This window comes from Phalacrocorax aristotelis, chromosome Z (assembly GCF_949628215.1).
Source record: "Phalacrocorax aristotelis chromosome Z, bGulAri2.1, whole genome shotgun sequence".
NCBI classification, from domain to species: domain Eukaryota; kingdom Metazoa; phylum Chordata; class Aves; order Suliformes; family Phalacrocoracidae; genus Phalacrocorax; species Phalacrocorax aristotelis.
Window position 1 is genome coordinate 11,141,869 of NC_134311.1, and position 21,165 is coordinate 11,163,033.

At 35.7% G+C, this 21,165-nt stretch overlaps 1 protein-coding gene across 1 annotated transcript in view; it reads right to left on the reverse strand.

The window, feature by feature from the left end:
• LINGO2 (leucine rich repeat and Ig domain containing 2) overlaps nt 1–21,165 on the reverse strand; it is a 539,216-nt gene that overhangs the window by 228,317 nt on the left and 289,734 nt on the right. The window contains exon 3 of the mRNA XM_075078781.1: nt 7,279–7,362. The gene's annotated coding sequence lies outside the window, so the exon portion shown is untranslated. The remainder of the gene's footprint in view (nt 1–7,278; nt 7,363–21,165) is intronic.

Consider the following 21,165-nt stretch of genomic DNA (forward strand, 5'->3'; position numbering starts at 1 on the left):
AACCCTGAAAAATATGGAGAAATTCTTAAAAGTAAAAAAGAGCTTTCCTGAATCAGATCTGTTTTCCAGAGTTTTTAAGGTTTTATTTGGAGGAAGAGATCAACAAGAAGGGTTCAGAGAATTTACTAACCTCTTCTCTCTACAGATAGAACTGAAAGAATGGTAAAGCTGTCTAAGAACAGTCTAAGAACAGAACACTGAAAAGCTCAGTGGGGTTTTAACATAAAGATTGTGACCCCAATATTTTCGGACTGTTAATGCTTGAGGTTACCTTCTTCACTGTTCTGTGGCCTGGTGAAAGTCCCAGGAGATATATCTCATTGTCCTATCATGTGAACATCACAAAATTTCCCTCCAAAAAGAGGCACCAATTGAACAAAAGGGCCAAGAGTTGACATGAGTAATACTTAATAACAAATCACCTGAACCATGTCCCAAACCTAAAAATCTTTTACAGTGGGATGAATGTCATACAGTTCTTATGTCATCAGGAAAGGGAATACTGATGTGTCTTTTTTGGTAAGTTATGGCTTCAACACAAGTTGAACACTTGTCATTGTGGTTCTGAATGTATTTTTTAAGCTAAATACCTGTGAATATGCAGGATTAGCCACATTCTGAAGGTACACTACATGCTGCTTAACTTCAGACCTTTCCCTCTCCCTTTCTTACCACCTTTGTAACACACTTACCAGTTTAGCCTTCATTCTCTTTCTAGCTGTATTCTGTTTTACTTGCTCTTGTCACGACCCTTGCTCTACTTTCTGAGCTCCTGTGCTCTTCCTGTCTTTCATGACTCCTCCACCCACCCACACCTACTGTTTGTAAAGCATCTCAAAACCACCTTTTCATCCCGCTACTAAATTAGCAGATCAGAGAGCAACCTATCCCCCACTGATTTTATAATACTTTCTCTGCCAAAAAGATGACTCAAAGACAGCTAGAGAAAACTCGTACGAAGAAACAAACCTGAAAAAATGAAGAACCTGAGAAATCAGAGGATTGTAAAGCACCTGAAAATACAAAAAAGGCCCCAGAAATGTATATTAAAATAAAGGATCAGAGAACAGCTAACCTAAATTGGCTTACTTTCTTTGATAACTGATAACCTATACTAAGTGAGAAACTGAAAACCCGTAGATATATCTTCTGCTAGTTATTATGTAGAAGTATATTATTCTAACACAAGTACCTTGTAGCTGCTATATTGAAATAATGCCATGCTGTAAACAGGTCCTGCATCTTTACCCCAGAGTTAGATCAAACACTACTCAGTTTACCGATCTGGGAATAAAAGATCTTGAACATGAAGGGAGGTATTTGATTCTACCCCTGCAAAACAGCCCGCTGTGAAACTGATTTTGAAGAAATACATTCATAATTTAGTACACTAATGTTAGTACAGAAATAGTCAAGTAGAATTATGTGCTTTTTTTAGCTAAGGAAAGTAGACATAATAGCTCCAGTAAGCTTTACTCTTGTTGAGTCATATTTACACTTCATCACAACTGATGCCAGGGTACAATTCCAGGTTACTCAAAAGAGTCACAGAAACTTTTGATTCTGGGAAAACCTTTTCACTGAACAGAACCTTTTCCCAGCCAGAACCACATAAAGGATCCAAGGCATAAAACCTGTCTCAGTACAGAATTTTCTAAGAGAGGTTCCTTCCCTGTGCAAAAGCTATTTATTAAACTGTGCCTGTACCTGTGGGAAGACAGCTAACTTCACTACTTTCTCAGTGTAGAAGTGTGGAATGAACAGACAAGAATTCATCGGAATGATACTGCTTGCTGGAGTAATGTCATCTAACTTTTCTGTACATCAGAAGACCATAGTTATCTATTAAGTTTAAATCTTCTGTTTTCTTCTTGTTTAATATTAGAATACATTTGAAATGTTGGTCTTGAAACTCATAGTAATTTTTACACTACAAAAATAAATAATATAGTGTTTATTGATACAGTTTCCTTAGATCACCTTTTCTTTCTCATTCCAATTAGCATGCTTAAAAACACATTGACAGCAAAAAACCTAATGACTATAAAGCACAGTTATGGATGCAAATGAATTAATTATTACATGACAGATGTTTCAGAAATACCAAAAGAAGATCAAGGTCAGGAAAAAAGTTAACGGTTATTCATACAGGCAGGAACTGAGAAGATAAGTGACAGAAATTAGACAGTATTTTAAGGTAGCTAAAAATAAGGGCTTAAATGGTCATTAGTAATACTTTCTACATGTTCCATGACTTAATGGCAGCAGTGCTTTTAAGATTAGTACTTTTTTAGTAATTAATCACTTTTGGGGTGTGGGATAGCTCTTTAATCAAATTACTCTGTGTTTCCTTTAACCAGTAATTGGCCAGATTTCTCTCTGATGGGATTGCTTTGACTCCTGGCAAACTATACCAAAGATGAATTATTGCTTTGATCATTGTACCTATGACATTAAGACAGTACTCTATTATTCTGCTCTTCGAAATGAAGATATTACATCCATAAAGTCTTTCTTGGTTTCCTGTAGGTAAAACAACAAGTACGGCTGTAAACTAAAGTAACTATACTGGTAAGTTTTAAAGTTACACAACAGTTACTATAAGCTGTCTTTGGTAAAGATGACAGTGAGAACCAGCCTGAAACAGAAATAAGAGGGAGTCTCAGAAGTTTGTAGTTCAGTTTTCAGCTCAACTTCAGACTTCCCAAAGGAGTATAGCCAGTGTGTCAAAAGATTTTCAAATATCTAGATCCAAAATTTGTTTAAGATTTCTAGTAGCTAACCAACTGCTCCCTTTTTAACAGCTACAGTGTGTAAAACCCTACTCCCTAACTGCATGTGGTCTTCTCAAAGCTGAACTACTCTTCCTCACAGTTTAAGTCCCTTGATAATCTCCCAAGAGAGAATCTCTTAATTACTTCTTTGTCCCTTACCAAAACTAAGTCAAGTCTTTAATATTGTTATATTTCTTCTACCTATCCCTTTTTCTTTACCATTATTTTATTTTTTACTATTATTTCAGTTTCAAATTAAAAGTTTTTATAGCACAACTGTCCATACTATCAACTGAATCTTTAATTTTGTAGGTGTTTTGGTTTTGTTTGGTTGGCAGTGTTGCATGCTCATGAAGTTAACTGCAACTACCTTCTTTTCTAAAAACAATTCAAAAATATGCAGGGTATTTTCATACCCTGTAGAGAAAATATAAGCTATTAGGGTTCCCAACTTGGTGAACTGAAAATTTTACAGAAAAGTCTATTCACCTTCAAGTCATTGCCATAACTTTTCCCCAATATTTTTTGTTCCTTGTTCACATAGTCAGATCTATCTAGATGTGAATACTTCAATTTTTTTTTCTTTAAGGGAGAAACCTAGCTTCTAGATCATTCAGAACCCGACCTTGTCTTCCTCTTAAATGTTTGCGCGAGCTTGTGTAAAACAGTTTCCTCACTACAAACATCAGTAATGGGTACAGACTACTGTTGATTTAAACTGGAAAGCTCTTCTGCGTATGTGGCCAATAACCTATCATCTTGCACTATCAATGCTTTGAGTCTTACTATTAACAGTGCTGCAGTTAAATTGTATTGTTCTGAGAACCAGATAAATAACAATTCACATTACATGCAGTTTGTTGTCGTTAGTGCAGTGTAATATACTGTATGTACTTTGGTTAAAATTCTGCCTCAGTGAACTGAATAAACCAGTAGAGCTATGAAAATGGTGACACAATTCAAACATCCATGTCACATTATAACTCCTGCTGCACTCCTGAAGCAAGGTACAAAAACTTCAATACAGGCTTGATTCCAGCACCATGGGCAATAGGGTTTAGAAATATTAATTGCACATTACTAAAGAAAAGGAGATATCTACTTTTACCTAAACTGGTCTCATCTTCTGTTCAAAACATGCTGAAGGCCACCAGCCTCTTTGGCAGTTTCCAGAGAAGACTCATCTGCCTGCTCATCCCTTTTTCTTTTTTTTTTTTTCTCTTTTATTGTTTTGAAAACACACATCTTAGCTGTGAAAACGTATAACATCATGGTCTGCTTATTTATTGCCTGCTCTTCTCAAAGTGGCACGGAACAAAAACCAACCACGGAAACTTCTCCTCTTATTCTAGTGATTGAAAAAATCATTACTGAAAAGCATTTTTACAGATTGTTTGGGTTCGCAGACCAATTCCTGATATTCCTTTACTTGTTTCAGGTGCCTATACATGAATTCCTTACTTAATTCTGATTTGTCACAATCATGTTAACAAACTTGAAACACTATCCTGTCTTAAGGATAATAGAAGCTTCAGTTTTGTGAAATAAAGGATTCCTTTCTTAACTACAAATTTGGAAAGAGTTCTGAACAATAATCAGAGAAATTATGTTTTAGAAAGTGTTTTTTCTTAGCCGATCCATGATTTCAGACAATTTAGCTGACATCTCCATTTCAGTGTTACTTAGGCTTGGGAGCTTCCTGAGCCTGTTTCTCACACTCAGGATGAAAGCTCTTCCCTGTCTCGTGTTTACCTGCCCCTGCCCTGTTCTCTTCCTTGCTTCTTGTTCCAAAGGTAAGACAAAGGTATCAGCTATTACAAGTCCTGTTTCTTTCACCTCAGTAGTTTTTACAGTTGAGTCTCACCCCATCACCTTTTAATAAAATGAAGCCTACTAAGTGCTTGGTTTTGCTGCTCTTACGTGTGAATGAAACATTTATTGCTTACTTGGTGGAATGACATCACTTCACATGTATTATAAGGAAATTCACAGTAACTAGTTCATGAGAAAGAGATCATACACAACATTAATAAATACAGATGGCAGACTTAGCATTATTGTGGTCTACTCTCTATTTCTAGATACTCCTGCCATCAGAGAAACTACTCCAAATTGGAAGCTTAAAAAAAGCTGATTATTCTCAAAACCTTTATTCCCAGTTAGATCCAACTGGCACCTGTTGGTAACCAGGAATTTGTAATTTATTCTCATTAATAAGGGTATACAGTAGTTTAAAGGAAATGCTGGCCTTTAAAATATTCTAAAACATTTAATGGAAGAACATTTGTCTATCCAATATCTGCACCTTGTTCAGAATCACCAAGGTTTTAGTATTCTAATGTGTGTACAAGAAATAGGAAGAGAAGACATATTTCATGTCAGTTTAGTAAAAATTCCATAACTAATTCCTTGAAGTCGTTAGTGAAATTAAGGTAAATAATTGATAGGACTTCCCTCCTACTTGGGAACAATGCTATCCATATAATCACAAATCCACATAATAATTTTAAAAGGAAGGAGCCTTTGGAGGTCTTCTAGTACAACCCTCCTCTAGAAACAGGTCTAATCAGATCAAGCTGCTCAGGACCATGCCCAATTTACTCTTGAACACCTCCAAGGACAGAGATCTAATAGTCTCTCTGGGCAATATGCTCCAGGATCTGATCACCCTCATCGACAAAAACCAACCAACCAACCAAAAATCTTGCTATAGTTAATGGGAACCAAAGAATAAGTCAACTACGTCAAGATTGCTATCCTGTTATTTTCAATCATCAATGCACTCATTTCATCTAACTGGAGAAGACACAAAGTTTTCAGAAGACTAAAACAATTCAAGATTAAAATATTTAAAACTGTCTTAAAAATAATTCTGAAAAGTACACTCTAGAAGTACCCTAAAGTGAAGTATACAGGTAAGTGTATGCAAAATTATCTCCTCTGCAAGTGTTTCCTCCTTCTCCAAAGATATAATCTAGATGTGTTTTCACTTTCTGGAGAGTAAGAAGCTTCAGGAAGGACTGAAGAGTTGGTAATTCAAACACATTGAAGGGAAAACACCCTATTTTGTTACTGCCTAAAACGTGACTAAGAAGTGGTGATATGAAGGCAAGAAAATCCCAAGTCCCAGGGCACATCTAAACTCTGGATCAAAAAGCATTCACAAACCTGCAGAAACAGACCAAGGCAAATGCATTCAAGCAAAAAATAACTTCTTTGTTACGTGCAAGAACTGAATACCTGCTAATTCCCAGAATTAGTATCTTGCTCAGAAATTTATAAGAAAGAGACAAATTATAAATGCCTGTATGTAGTGGAAGTGTGATTCTGGGGACTCAGCAAGGAAAGATTCAGGGTGCTTAAAAAATGAAAGTGACAGTGACTGGGTTTAAAGGACAGGACGTAGGTTTGAGTCAGCATGGGCATTACAATATTAGAGGACTTACTATTCAGCTTGGAGAGTTGAACAGTCCAAGTATGTTCATATCATATAAAAAAAAAAAATCCTTCCTCAGGGATAAAGCCATAGGCTTTGTGTTTCTCTATTAACATTCTTGATATCTCTGCCACCTACCAGTGATCACAAGACAGTCAGTGAACTTCATTTTTTGAAGGGTTTTTCTCATTTCACTATTATCTGATATACTTTCAAAGTCAGTGCAATGGTAAAGCACTACTGATGAATAGTCAAACTATACCAGGTCTCTGATATCAGGGTTTTTTTGTATTTTCAGGTTATAAATCTGAGCATGTTGGTCTATTAAATGCTGCAGCTCATCTGAATTCTTTTTGAATTTCTAAAACTGCCTTACCGGTTCCCAGCACTTTATTAGCCGAAGGTTGTGTGTGTCATTGATATACTAGTGTATAAAAAATAGCAGGGGTAGTTCCACTCCCTCTGGGGGCGTAGAGACTATTGTCCCTAAATGTTTCTAACTACTCTTCCTCCCAAACAAGATAATGCGGCTAAAACTGCACTGATTTTCTTCCAGGGAGGAAAAAAAACAATCACAGAAAGATTCTTCATAAAAGGACAACTCACCTGAAGCAAATATTTCGCAGAATAAGGCTGGAATAAGTAATTGCTTTAAAAATATAATTTGAACTTCTAGAATGATATTTTTAAAATTCATGAGTGTTTTTCTAGATTTAAAAAAAAAAAAAATCAACAGAAAACAACATTTCAAAAACTGACCTTCAGCTCATCAAATTCTTGACATTGCAACATCTACTCCTGACAAGAGTGGGCAAAATTTGGAAGCATTGTGTACATACTTAAAGGATTATAAAATAATTTTCTGTGCTAACTGAATTGGCTGGGGACTGAAAATACTTGGATCCATGACAAAACCTCATCTGAAGGAGATAGTGAGATACTGAGTATTCATGTTTTGTTAACACAGAAGGCAAAGTTTATGACACTTAACACAGAAATACCACATCAAGAATACAGCAGCTGAGATGTTATTACAAACACAAATGAGACCACTGAAGGGAAACTTACCAAGTTGAAACTTCTCATTGCTCACACTCGTGGTGATAGTCTTCTACTATTTCCCTCCTCCAGACTGTTTATCTTCATATCAACCTTATTAAAAAAAACCAAACAAACCATAAAAAAATCAAACCCAAACAAACCAAACCAAACCAAACCAAACCAAACCAAACCAAACCAAACCAAACCAAACCAAACCAAACTAAACTAAATTAAACTAAACTAAACTAAACTAAACTAAACTAAACTAAACTAAAATAAAATAAAATAAAATAAAATAAAATAAAGCAATGACATTAAAATCTTTAGATCAAGTAACTTGACTAGCTGGGTCAGATGTCTTTCAATGTATCAATGTAATAGAACATGTTCTCCTTTCATTATTTTTACATTTTGAGACTGAGTACATAGCACATCATAGACAGACCTTAAGCACTCATAAAGAAGCGCTCAGCATAAACTGCTAAAGTTAGATAATATGTCTCCTCAGTTTCCCTGTATTTTATTAATTTTATTAAATAATAATAGAAGCTTTAGAACTCTTGTATTTGTAGATGGCAGGAGGTAAACCCTGACATGCGCTGATGCAAATAGTAAGGATAGATTTTAGAATCAGAGAATGGTTTGGGTTGGAAGGGACTTTTAAAGGTCATCTAGTCCAATCCCCCTGCAATCAGCAGGGACATCTTCATGAACAGATTGCTTAGAGCCCATCCAACCTGACCTTGAATGTTTCCAGAGATGGGGCATATACTACCTCTCTGGGAAATCTGTGCCAGTGTTTCACCACCCTCACTGAAAAAAATGTCTTCCTTATCTCTAGTCTGAATCTACCTTCTTTCAGTTTAAAACCATTACCTCTTGTCCTATTGCAACAGGCCCTCTAAAAAGTTTCTCCATCTTTCTTATAGTCCCCCTTTAAGTACTGAAAGGCCACAGTAAGGTCTCCCTGCAGCCTTCTCTTCTCCAGGCTGAACAACCCCAGCTCTCTCAGTCTGTCTTCCTCAGAGAGGTGCTGCAGCCCTTGGATCATTTGATCATTTTTGTGGCCTCCTCTGGACCTACTCCAACAGCTCCATGTCATTCCTGTGCTGAGGGCTCCACAGCTGGATGCAGCACCCCACGTGGGGTCTCACCAGAGCAGAGCAGAGGGGCAGAACCACCTCCCTCCACCTGCTGCTCACACTGCTTTTGATGCATCCCAGGATATGTTTGGTTTCTGGGCTGTGAGCGCACATTGCTGGCTCATGTCCAGCCTTTCATCTACAAGTACACCCAGGACCTTCATCCCCCAGCCTGTATCAAAACTGGGGGTTGCCTTGACCCATATGCAGGACCTTACACTTGGCCATGTTGAACCTCATGAGGTTCACACAGGCCTCCTTCGCAAGCTTGTCCAGGTCCCTCTGGATGGCATCCTGTCTCTCAGGTGTGTCAGCTGCACCACTCAGATAGTGTTTTATATCTTAGTTATTTTCCAAAATCTTCTTACTGTTATTGCAGGCTTGTAAGGGGAAGAGCTTAAAAAGCACTATAACACTCATGCATTGATTAAAAAAAATTAAAAACATGGGTGTTTCTTTTTCTTAATTAAAAGGAAACTGACAACACTGGAGAGCTGAATTCCGTGACATAGTGGTTCTTCACTTACAATCCTTTTCTTTCTGGTTATATAATCACTTATAGTATCATTCTTAACATTAAAAGTAAGAAGAGTCATACTGATGCTCCAGATACACGGCTCAGGAAATTAAAATAAGCTTCCATAGTTTCTACCGAGGCTAGGGTTTGGCCTGAAAATAATGACTTATTTTCAAGAAATTTCTTTTAAAATAAAACAATTGTTTTGGATTCTCCACTTGAAACCACCTTTACCAGTTTGGTTTTGAGAAGCACTAGGATTCACAAAATTGGAATAAGTCACCAAAACCCAATACCATTCTGGCAAATAATTTAAGAAGATCTCAGCTGATGTGGTTTTTTTCCTGGAAAAATTTGCCATTGGCTCATCACATTAACTGAACAGGTCTAGATTAGTTAGGATCTCTTTTGTTTTGAGATGCTAGAAGTCAGGGAGAACGACTTCTTTGTTTTGCAAAAGTCTTTTTGCATAATCTCAGGAAAACTGTACAAACTGAGATCTACACATGGAGTAAAGTGAATAAACATAGGATAAGAAATGCTACATATTTCTGCAGGTGTGTTCTTACCTGTGCACTTCTAAATTGCAGACTGGTTGAAAAAAAAATGAGGCTTGACTTAGGTATCACAAAACTCACCTATATACTTCCAAAGTTTCTTTCTACAATTAATACTAAATCTAGCTCTAGACTTCCTGTCCCTAAGCTTTCAGTCAAGACAACTGCTTATATGAGACAACTCTCTGCTTCTTACATCCAGTTGCCTTGCAGCTTTTTAAAGACACAGGATTGTGATTGACATGGAGTAGTGGACCAATGGTATCAAGCTTTTCTAATTTTTCTGTGAATAATCATAAAGTCACAGAATAACTGGTTGGAAAGGACCTGAGGAGATCTCTTGACCAACATCCCACTTCATGTGCAAGGTCAGGACTGAATTCAGACCAAGGATTGGTTCAGCTAAGTATTGAAAAACATGTTTCCGTGATGTATTTAATTTAAAAAGTAAAATGAGAGCAATCATTTTAGTAATTCCACACAATTTGTACAAATTTATAAGGGCAACTTAACCCCAATTTATCTGGTTTGAATTACTTCTCAGGAATTAATTGTCTTATATGCTTTTCTCTTACTTTACTGTTATCTATAATTTAATGCAGTTTCAAACATGAAGGAGGAAGAGGCAACAGTCATAATCTTGCAATTCAGTACATGAAATGTTTTGAATATCCATCCATTTTTAGATATTACTTCTTCTATATCTGGATACAGTGACTCAGTTAAAATTTGCCCCAGTCCAAATTTATGTGGCAGAAAAGCTTTTCCTGCAAACTATTTTTAAAGCCAGCAAAATAGCCACTTCTTCCTTATTATAACGAAAAATACTTGCAAGGTCAATGAATAATCTGATGTTTTCTAAGGGTAGCTACTTTTAATAATACCTACTTAAAAGGTATGAAGGCTAAGAGAATAATTTCCGTGTTGTTTCATTACTAGTTTTAGAGAATGTTCTACTGCTGTTATAAATAAGGAACACTAGACAATTTCGACACTGTTCAATGGACTACTTTATTTTCAGAATGCACTATTTTAAACAATTTTCCTGCTAATGTATTATGAGGAATTACATTGTGTGATGCTCATTGCTAAGTGGTACTCTAATATTAACCTGCATTATATACACACAGCATGTTACTGAGGAAGGCTATAATACCCACTTGAATTGTGAAATACTTTGTAGAATTCTTTACAAAAACCAAGGAATATAGGCTAAATTCAGCTATTAATGAACACGAAGAGGCATTCAAGGTGACCCCAAGAGGCAAATATTAACTACCTACATACCTAAAAAAAGGAAAAAAATATATCCCCCAGTTTTTATATGCTTCACAGGAAACTCAGGAACAGGTGGAGTTCAGCACAGATATATTCTCTGTTTGGTGTAGGTGACAGGATAGCATTGCTACCTACCATTGGAGGTAATGGGCAGCATCTTGGATCTGTCCTAGTCCTCAGCAGAGGAGTACGATGAAGTTATATTGATTTATTCTTGAAATATCCCAGCAGACTTATTGGCAAATTTATGACTACTAATTTAATTTTATATCACCTTAATCCAGCGCAAATTACAATAAGACCCCTTCAAAGGCTTCACTTTTAACCCAAACACATCAAAGTTGAGAGCAGGAAGAAAGAGGTTCAACGAGAATGTGTGCAAGAATGCTTCCGGTGTGAATTATCACTGAGAGAGTGGTAATGGACTTCCTCTTTGGGTTTAAGACAGTACAACTCCTCTATTTGAGAGATAAAAGAAAAGGATATAGCAAGAAAGACATCCATTTATGTTATGTAACTATTTTTTTTTATTAATTACTGAGAACCACCTGGGACTTTGAAGACATGTGTTTTACTGGTCTTTAAGACATTTCAGATTTTCTTTGTAAACTCAGGATTATGTCAAAAGACCATATAAGCTCCTCAGTGGAAATACTAAATATTTCAGTCCTGTCTTGTGAGATGTGCAACCTATTTTCTGAGCCACTCTAGTTTCTCAGTACAAATCTTTGTAATTAAATCACATTTTCTGACAGGACTGAAACTGACTTTTCCTTGAATATTTGGCTGCTTTCAATTTCCTGGCATACCTAAACAATTATGGCCTTACGTACCAACTTAAGGCTTCAACTTTTTTTAGTCCTGAAAGTCAACTGGAATCTTCAGGTAAGAAAATATCTTGTTTATTTATAAATTAAAAGAATTATATTTTAAAGCTTCGGAAGAAGGGAAAAAAATAATTTCACGTGCCCAGAGTCAGAACTGAACAGAAATGAACACAAACTGGATGCATTTAAACTCTTGCACTTGTTTTTAAGGACTTGGGAGTGAGGCAGTCAAGACCTTTGCTATTTCTTCCTGAAATATTTACACACCTCAAAAGATTCAACAACTGAACTTCTGGCCTATGCATACAAGGCTACTTATCAGAAACGATTTAAACTTGATCTGCTGAACATAAATGTCTACTTAGCATCCTGTGTTCTTTCATACTGAAAAATCAGGGACAAGATGAATTAAACTTAGTTCTGGCTTCATTCCACATTTATTCGCATTGGAGTAGGATCAATCATAAACTACTGCCTCACTGGGAAAGGGGAAGAAACAGAGAAAATAGAGACTTTGAGTTATAGTTCTTTACTGAGGATAATCCTAGTCAAGACTGTAGAACAACTCTTCCTTCATTCCCTGATCTTGGGCCAGTATCTAAGCAAAAAGGGCTGGTCTCAAAGTAAAGAATAGTTCAAAAAATTTAGATATATCATGGAAGCACAGTGTAGCAAGGATTCACAAGAAACAGAAGTCCAGTTTGTACAACTTCTATGTTATGCTTTCATTGTATACTTGCCACTAAAAGGAAATCAGAAACTCCCCCAGCCCTCCCCTGACACACACAGTCCTGAAGACTGCCAGTGTTTTCACAAAGGTATAGTCTTTCTAAAAGCAGATGCTTTATACTGTTCCCTACTGCTTTACTACTGAAAATGCAATGTAGAGTGAAGCCTCAGAAATGTGGCAGTCAAATTTTAGTAGAAATAATGGAAAAAAATGAAATTAAACAAGCAAAGTAGAAACACTGATAATAATCAGAGCTAATGTGTGAAAGGTCTTTGCTTTGGGTAGTATCTAATTTAGAAACCATGACTGCTTACGCAGAAGGATAGATGTTTCTTCAAATACATTTTACTTGACAATTACAACACTCTTCCACCTACCCTGTGCCATTTGTATAATCAAACTTAGACTGTGAAAGGCCATCTTCCTTTTCTGTATAGTTTATGACTGTATGAATGATAGATCTGATGCTGTAGTGCCAAGTATGACTGACTTGTTACTCCACTGCTCATTTATTACTGTGATACATAGTTCAGCAGTCTTCTGTTTCAATAACTTTGTAAGTCCATTAATATAACTTCTTCTGTATTATTTGTTTTTATTTTTCTACAATCACTTTCACAAACATTGGAATTTGAGACATTTTCTCAGAATAGATTCCCTCTAAAGAAAAGCTTCAGTGTAGAAACCCCTCCCAGCTGTTTCATTAAAACACCTATCTGAAGATGCAAACTGTCTGGCGTCATATTTTCCCAGTGGACTAACAGACATAGTACCAGAAGGAATTTCCCCCAGTACTCATGACTGGGCAACCATACTGTACGGCCTATCTAAATATCAACTTACATATCTCCAGGCAAATGGGACTAACGGAAACACTGTTCCAGATCCATGCTTTTATTATATTAGATATCTAATTTCCAGTTTACATGTGTCTGAGGACAATTAATACTCATTTGTTCCTGGATACTCTTACTACAAGACTTGCAAACAGAAAAAGCTCCAAATCTTTTCCTAATACGTGACTGGAATTTAGCAGACAGAGAGAAGAGCCACGGTATGATCAGAAAGTAATGTAATAAAAGCAAAGAAGAACTCAGAGTCAAAAAACAGGCAGCAGAGTCAAGAGACAGTAGTAGTATAGACTACAATTTTTTAAAATTATGTGTAATCTATTGTTCCCAAAATATGTGTAGTAGTATAGCTCAGATTTCATACATGAGATAGAATAGAGTTTTGGGTATCTTAAGTGAATGAAACTATATACTGGTACTACAAGAACTTTCTGTTTTTCTTTTTGGAGAGGAAAACGTAACAGCACAGATCCTCAGTAGCAAATCATATTTCAGATTTTTCCATAAAGATGTAAAGACATGACCAGTTAAGAACTAAGATAACTGTTTCTGAACAAGGATCAAACACAGGCACCATATTCTTTTAACTATGCTTATGACTATTAAAACTGCATTTATTAAACGTAGTGGTGATATTCAGCTCAGGTACTCTAACTGTCAGTCCTGAAACCTAGGACGGTTTACCAAGAGGTTGCTCACTTTACACGTGCATCCTAATTTTCCCTTACCAATACTGGAAACAGACTACTGTTGAGCTTGACTTCTGGTCTGAGCAAATAAAGAAATTCTCATGGTGACAGTAACATTTTTGTTAAGTAATTTAGGTGTCTTCCCAGCTGAAAAGTCAGAAATATCTTACCATTGACCAATGTGACAAAATGGCTGAAGATAGGATAAGCACTTGAATCAGAAGCCAATTTTTGAAATTTTGAGGATTTTCTTTTTTATGCTGAGATATGTTGTATCACAACTGGAAATGTTGATCTGCTGTCTTACTCACTAAACAGCACCTATTCATTTCAGAGGGACTATTTATAGATGAACATACTTTCTCAGTATAATCAAACAATGGTAAGGCTTGATTTTAATTGTGTGCCACAGAGAAAATAAGATGGCACCTGCAGAAACAGCAGCTATCACCAGTAGATCTACTATTAAGCTATTAACTAGTTAACAGACCTGCATGTATCTGCTGCTTGACATCCCATCTTACCAGCAGCTGAAAATAAATGTCTTAATTGATTTGTCAAAATGTATGGATTAAAAGGAGCACCTTTTCACCTAACAGAAAAGATCACGTTCATTGCATTAAATATAGGTGGCACACTTTCTGAAAGGATGTTGTGCACATGTATACATTTCAGCTGAAAGTACAACGTGCTGCCTCTACAGAAATGCAGAACGAAGTTATGACTTGAACAAGATGAACTGAAGATCCTAAGGGCAGTGGGTTTGAAAACTATTTTATTAAATTGACCACATGTAGGCACCCACTGGATTTTTAACAGTAGAATCAGATGGCTTGCAGGTGCTGGGTGCCATGAACCATGATTTTTTTGAGTACAAGTGAAGGATCCAACCTAATGTTTAAAAAGAGTTCAACAAGCAAGATTTCCTATAAGCAGTAAATCAGCTTTTTACTCACTGCCAGCTGTATTTTTATTATTCCTCAGTTCAGAAATACAGTGGCTCCTTACCTGTGAGTTCCTATTCTGAAAAGCTAGTTGCTATTTGATATGACAATAATCTTGTTAGAAACAAGAAAGCTTCAAGAAAATTGTCCATGGGATTAATGCATCAGTTATTGGGATTTCTATTTCTGGAGAGTAGAAAACAAAACAGTAAAGGTATCTCCAAAAAAATGGAGCCTTTATTGGTAATGGGACACATGCTACTGGATCCTTAGACATTTAATAAAAAACCTTTTTTTTATTGTTTCTTCCTGAAACCTTTATCACTCTAATAGATTACATTCTTACACCATAAGGGTGCTTCTTGAAACTCACATCTGCAGAGCAATAGACTATCTGTTGATAAAGTGGTTTTTTGTGTATTACAGGCATTTTGAAAAGAGCTTCTGGATAAAACTAAATGAGTTCCAATAAAAATATGAATAATGTTATAAATTGCAGCAGGTACTCAACAGGATATCAGTGTGGCAGCCAGACAGAGAGAGCATGAATCTGTGTAACAGAAGTCTTGTATTAAGTGAAATATCTAATAAAATATGTTACGATATGGAGCTTGCACACTCAACAAAAGTGGTATTAAACCTCAACTATACACTTTTACTGTTGCTGGCCCTTGGTTGGGGAGACTGTGGGAAGAAAAAAAATACACTTAGAATTTTTCTTAGTAATGCCAAAACGGACAGCAACCATATTAAATGTGTCCTTTCTAGTTTGTTCAGTGTTAGAGGAAAAATGCATTTGCATTTTAAATGTGTTCTTTGTAAATGATTTCACAAAATGTTAAATCAGGTCTTATCTCAGCCCTTTTAAAATTTCAGTCCCTACTCTTCCTGCTCATGATGGAGCTATCTCCCATCCGTGCTCCACATTTACTAAACAAGTCCCTTATTTTTATCCTAAAAGATATCTTCTTTAATTAGGAATATGCTAAGGGAAAGCGCCAATACTGCAAAGTTCTCTTTGAGTCTCTAATATAGTGAAATGTGGGGTGCTCACTAGAGGAAGTCATGAGTAGATACTGTTCTGTCCCTGGGCAAAGGTAGATGGGACAGATACATAAATTTCTGCTCATTCACAGCTCATACTGCCAAGTAGTTCACTGCACAAAATAAGCTTACCTCACATTTACAGTTTGTATTTTTATGTTTGCTTCTCTGATAATTCCCACAACAACTCTGAAAGATGCTAAAGGGCAAAAGCCCTTCCTCAGGGATGTCTTAGTCTTCAACCAGTTTACGCTGTGTAACAATGACTTTCTGAGCAGACTCCTCAGTTAATAGTTGCTGCAGCTCAGGTACCAGTTCTGCCTACATTTCATGCACAGAGAAATATGATAAATTTATAATATTTAACTAAAAAGGTTAAAGATTATTTCAGATAGAGTTGTTGTCTTAGTTTCCTAATTATTTTAATTATAATCATTACAGTATTGAGAATACTACATTGATCTGTTAAACAGCTACTACAGTAACCAAAAATTGCCTTTCACGTGAGGATTGTTTTAGCCCCCTCCATTACTACTCTGACTTGTGCTCAATTCAATCTTAATGTCCAACCATGTACATGTAATTAATTATCAGTTCCCTTCTTGACTCTAACACCTTGTAGTCTCCTATCGTGTTAGTCAAGCTCAAAATCCAACCTTCACCTATTTGGAGTGCTCAGGTTTAAGCTTCTTTATCCTTCTGTATCACCCTTATCTTCTTCCATGTCAGGTTTCATCTTCAGGACTCTGTCAAAAATACTAGCCTGAACATAACGTTTTTTCTTCTTTCCATTGAAGACCTTCAACCTTCTTCCAATGACAGCTCCTCACATCTTAACAACTAAACAATAGGATATCCAGAAGGAAAAGCAGAATTGTATCCTGGAGATAAATATCAGAGTACTGTTATATTTAAACTGTTGGGGACTAATGCATAGGGAATGTAAAATTTTGAAATTTTTGGCTCTCCACTATCAAAAATAAGCAAAAGTGTAATTGGTTAGTAAAAAGTTATCTTAATAATTTTTGAGATTAATATTTCCTATTAATGACAAGATAACTTCAATGCAAGTATCAAAGGAGAGAAGTTCACCACCAAGTATGTGCCTTCTCATGCCAGTGCTCGAACTCCCTGAAAGAAAAGTTCGTTCTCCTGGCAATTTCAACCCCTCATGTCTCTGCAGGGCATGTTGTGGTTATTTCCAGCCTATTGGCAACTTGCCAAAGGCACACCAACATGGTTATTCAGTAATAAATAAAAACTCATACCAATTCTTTGAGTAAAGGAAGAAACTTATGGGACCTTCCAGGTTCATCTGGGCTAGTGCTTCTGATCACCTTGACCGCTATGACTGAGAGGCACCCAACCATCAGCCCTGAATACAGTTCATCAGCTCTGTGACACTATATGCACAGCTACTGTAGGATATAAATTTTGTAAATGTAGTGATAGTGTTTAATAATGTGTAGAACAAATCATTAGTACTAAATGTATTGCTAATGAATGAATATTTTGATTTTAAATTTAAAAACTGATCAGTTTTCAGAGTATACTGATCAATATACACTGTAGCTGACATTTTATCAGTATCAGATACTCTCAGCAGAGTAATCTCTATTTTCCGAACCCACGCATAGACATGCAGAACCAGTTGCAACGCAGACCTTCAACACTAGATTGCAGACAACACAGAGGTATCAAATGTAGAAGAAAGTACAGTTTTCCTTCTTTAGGAGATCCCATCACGCTCCCCGTCAGATAGAGAATAAACCTTTGATTACTACATATAAGCCTGTTCCCAGGATGCCTGCGTAAAGCGCACAGAATTTTATTTCTTTTCCTCCATACTCAGGTTTTATTTATAAAGTGGAAACAGAACTAGACTCTTCCTTGTTCTCACGCTTTAAGGTGTTGAAAGCCTGTGTTTCCAATCTAAAATGTTATTTAAAATAATCTTCCTAAGAAAAAACTTGAGTAATTTTAATACAGAGTTCAAAACATTCTTAGTGCTAGAACCTTTTAAAAGCAATTCTCTAATAATTAAAAAGCTTTTCTTCTTTGATATTTTTCTTACCAAAGATGAAATTTTTGTTCAGGCACCTTAGCCAGGAGCCTAGTGATTATTCCTTTATCTGTTATGTAGGAGCCCTTATTTTCAATGATGCAATAATCTTACTAGTAAATACCAATATACAGGTTACTTCACAGTTTTACAGTTCTAGCTTCAACTTGCTATACATTAAATCCTCATTCAGACAGGCTATATTCTTAGTGTAGGTTTTTCTGATTTTTATACTTCTGCAAGTTTTCATCTCCAGCTCAGTTCCATTCTGTTCTTAATTTGCCTAAATTTTCTCTAGTAAACAGAGCTACAAATATTTCTGTATATTAAATTTCTGCTATATTTATATCTTAAATATAATCACTTATATGTGATTATTAATAATCATATTTGTGTTATTTTGTTACCAATATTTTTACATAGTGAGAGATGATATTAATAAATACTAAACTCAAGAAAATGTACACAAGATAGGGACAATACAGGAAAGAGAAAGAATCATGAAAGTTTTAGAAATTGTGATCTATGGATAAGTTTTGTGATAAGTAAACCATTTGTTCAACATGAGAGGTGACTGAGGTAGAACATAACTTGAGAATAAGAGGCTAATAATTAAGTGTTTTCAAGTTTCACTGCAAGCCAGACAAGAAATCTTGATACAACTTGCAGAAACAAACTCATTGGGCAGTTAAGTAATGATTATATTGGGGATGTAGAGGAATTCTATCTTGAATAACTTTAGCAAGTTGGACACAAATCTATCAGGAATGACCTGGCTATAATGAAGTCTACCTCAGGATCTTGGACAGTTGCATCTACTCATTTCATATTTCTTGGTAATAAAAATTGATGTGAGAAATTAAAAATAGCTTCAGCAACAGCAGAACCTGTGAGACTAAAATTGAAGCTTACCTTATTCATGAACATCCATAAAGCTTGCTTTTTACAAAGACCAGGTATTGAAGCTCTGCTGTGGCAACAAAAACTTTGAATTTATTCTCCAAAAATGTGGCTGTGATCCATATCCACATACATTAGACCTAGCAAAATTCAGCATTTGGGTTCTACACTATGAAAGTAACCAGTACCCAAAAAGCCCACAGCCTTGAAAGTAAAACATGAAATAATTGGAAAGAAAACCTGGGAAAACAAATGTGTGCCAACCTCACACTGCTTTAACTTAGGAGTTTATGCAAGACAACATTTTGTTGGTATGACTGAATTAGCGACTCATGCTCTTTCTTTTTTTTTAACCTTGAAGGCACCTGAGACTTCCTCAGTACAGGGACCTGGATAACTAACTCACTTGGATTTCTAAGACCCTGATTTATGCTCTGAGTTCAGCAGCCTAAAATCTACATACTTAAAAACTATCTTTATCCAAGTCAAATCACATTGCTTCAGGTAAGGCTCAAAAGTACCAAAGATTTATTCCTCATCCTCTCAAGAAGGTGCAAAGACAGGGATTTTATAATGCCCACAGGAGGTAAGTGCCAGAAAATCCCAAGGCTCAGGTTCAGAATTCAAGCTTTGCTGAGCTGCCTAGAGATTCTCCTTTGTAACCTAGCAGTCCAGATTTTGGTTTTTTTACCTTACATAGAAGACCTACTGATATATTACATGAGAACACAAATTCCATGCTCTGAAGAGGAAACAAAACAGAGGAAAGATATTTAATTTGTAATTTCTAATACTTCTGATATCTTCTTTTTTTTAATAATTTTCTAGAATGTTCTTCTAGCAGAAGGCCCTATGTTGCACCAAAAACTTGAGTTCTTCAGATTACATTCCACAAATTCTAGTGAAAACCTACACGTGACCAGTAACAAATTTCAGAATCCAGCACTGAAGGGCATTTTAGATAAGTACTTAGTGAGCATGTTAAATTACAGGGCCTGCAGCAAGAGTTTATAGTCTGTAGAGTACATCAAAATAGTCTGCAAAGTTTAACCACTACCACCTCCTACAGTCAGAATGTTATACATCCTAAACTAATTTCCAAAATTTTACGAAATTCTTTTATTTGAAACTCTTCCACAAGAGTTTCACCACTAAATCAATTTTGATCTACCAGAATACCTGAATTTCTAGAAAGCATCATTCAAGTCTCACTAGTGCAGGAAGAACATTTTCATTTGTAGTCCAAAAAGCTGTTATTGAAACTTTAATAATACCTACAAAGGCAAAAAATATGGACTGTTCCACAGTCCTCATTCACTGATAGACAGTCTTAAGTGTGACAAGCTGAAATTCAGAGCTGGTTTTTTTTTTGAGGTCAGGATTCTAGGTTGTTTTTAAAATGGACAAAATATATTTTAAAAGTAAAAATTAATTAAAGAAGTAACTTCCGCACTACAAAATTTTATTATTCTATACAATGCAACACAGCAATAAAAACAGCAGTAAAAAGCTCATAATGCACAACTATAGCTTTTTAGTGCCATAAAAATGTACTTTCAAGACAGCAGCACATTATAGTTTAAGTGAAGCTCTTCATTAGATAGTATGAGAAAATGAGGCATGAAAGGAAGATAGAAAAGCCTTCTTAATAGTTCCTGTGCAGATAATGTAGATCGAAGACAATCAATAGCCATGCCTCATTTATTTTATGTTTTTGAAAACTTAAAGGCAAAATATTAGTATTTGCTGTACTGTTGGGCTTCACAGACCTGCATCAATAATGACAAAACAGATTTCCATATTGTGATGTAATTTATATTAATAAATATTCAATGGCATGTGGCTATTGTTCACTAATATAAAAGGTAACACCTATTCCATTAGTCTGGATTAACTAAAAATTACCTTGGCCTAATAATTTTTTAGTCATCAAAATGACATAAACAATCAATCCAAAGGTTCATAAACACATTATAAAATCACATAAAATGTATGTCGATAACTTAAATGTCAAATTAAATACCCTAATAAATCAGACTAACCTTGTACAGTCTATCCAGCTACTCCTGACTAAAAAATGAGACTAAATATATATGGTTTGCAATGCATTTTTCACAGTATTTTAACAACTACTTCAAACTCTTTAAATATGTTTTTGTGTGGCATTCATACCACCATGTTTCAAATCCTTATTACCTCAGTCAGATATACTTCTTAATGTCAATAATGAAACAGACTGTGAAGCTGTACTAGAAAAAGAAAAAGAAGGGCCAATATATGAAAAAATATTAAGGAAAAGGTGTGCTGGAAGAAGTACAGCACTGAATCATGTTCTTTTAAAAATACATAGTGGAGCAATTTTATCATATTGAA